This window comes from Gekko japonicus, unplaced genomic scaffold (assembly GCF_001447785.1).
Source record: "Gekko japonicus isolate JY-2015 unplaced genomic scaffold, Gekko_japonicus_V1.1 scaffold44, whole genome shotgun sequence".
Taxonomy (NCBI): Eukaryota; Metazoa; Chordata; class Lepidosauria; order Squamata; family Gekkonidae; genus Gekko; species Gekko japonicus.
In genome coordinates this window covers 2,291,385-2,293,280 of record NW_015174845.1, presented here as the reverse complement: position 1 = coordinate 2,293,280, position 1,896 = coordinate 2,291,385, and positions in this window count along the sequence as shown.

Below are 1,896 nucleotides of genomic sequence, written 5' to 3'. Positions count from 1 at the left end.
GTGCAGGGGATGAATGTACACATGCCGTGATTCTGGACAAGCTGGGTTGCCAGGTCCTCCTGGGCCACCGGTGGGGTTGGGGGAGCTGCAGTCCATGCCGAATACCATATTAACTTTTTATGTGCTTGTAGGAATACCAGCCTCCAGGTGGGACCTGGGGATCCACTAGAATTACAGCTCATCTCCAGACTACCGAGATCAGTTCCCCTGGAGAACATGGCTGCTTTGGAGGGTAGATTCTATGGCACTGTACCCCACTGAGGTCCCTGTCCTCCCCAGATTCCGTCCTCAGATCTCCAGTTTCCCAACCCTTATGTTGGAAGCTCTACCCACCCACCCACCTGCTCGCCCTGCTAGTGGCCATGGGGAACCTGGCAACCGCAACCCTAGCTTGTACAGAATTGTGGCACGGATACCTTCATCCCTGCACAGCAGCGCCGGGCACCAGCAGTATGACATCCCACAGACAAAGAAACCTGCATCCTGCTAGTAATTCCAAAGGGCCTTCTGTTTAAATGTTATCCTCAGTCTGAAGCTGGCATGTCTTTCTTCCTATGCTTGTGCCACTCAGTTTTTAATGGCTTTTTCAAAATAACAATAATCACTTGGCATTGTTTGCGGCCTTTTTCCAGCTGACGCTTGAATCTGTATCCCCTGAAGTATAATTTTGGTAATGTTGGCATTACAGCACTTCCTTCCCCCCCTTTTTCTCATTCTCTCATTCTGCCTTTCTTGGTTCTCCTTTAGGCCTGATGCAGAACACAGGCAAGGCATTTCCTTGTGACTACGATTCCATGTTCCTGTCGCCATGTGCACTGGTCAGCCCACTGGGGCTGCCAAACTCCGGACGGTGACTGGACATCTCCCAGAAATACAACTGGTCGGCAGGTGACAGAGACCAGTTCCCCTGGAGAAAATGTCTGCTTTGGAGGATGGACTGTATGGCCTTATACCCTGCTGAAATCCCTCCCCTTCCCAAACCCCACCCTCCCCAGGCTCCACCCACAGACTCTCCAGGAATTTCCCAGGCTGGAATTGGCAACTCTACAGTCCATTCACAGTTTGCAGTCGCAAGAAACAAGAGCTTTATCAAGCCTCTCCTATCAGCTGCCATTCATCTGTGCTCAGCTTGGTGGATCATAAGTCACCCAGGTGACTCATCCTGCTGTTCTGTTTCACCTATCCCGCTCACAGGAGCAAAACATTTCTAAAAGGGAAGGTGGACAGACAGGTTTGCAATGGTGTGAAATGTGAAAAAGAGGGCCAATATTAAAAACTAAATGTAGAAAATATATAAAAAAGATACATGTATTTATTAATTACAAATTTTGAAACATATATACGGGGCCCATTCACATCAAATATATAAATAACATGGAAATACACACAGGCTTAAAAACATGACCTGATGCATTTCGGCCTGCATAGGCCTTCCTTTTTACTTGATAACACTGTGGCAACACAATCAAAGAAGGCAATTCTTGGACCAAAAGTCTGTACTTTAGAACCACTGGGCAAGTGATTGCACTTTTAAAGATCTCACTGGCATATTTATTGTGTGCCTGGTGGTTTTATTCTGGAACATCTTGTTTTCTGGTCCATATTGAATTTATATTTTGTATCCATTCTGATTGGGTCTACATGATTGTATTATATTTATATAGCCATCTTGCCACTCAACTGTTTGACCTCTGAGGAAGGCCTATGCAGGGCTTTTTATTAAGATTTCTGATGTTGTTACAACATCAAAATAACAGTAATATTCAATATTTCAAAGTCGGCGGCGGCGGCGGCGAGGCCGGTCCTCCCCCCCGCCTGGCTCCGAGGCAGAGGCGGCGGCGGGGAGGCCGGTCCTTTCCCCCCCCCCTTGCCGGGCTCGCCGGCGGCGCGGCCGGT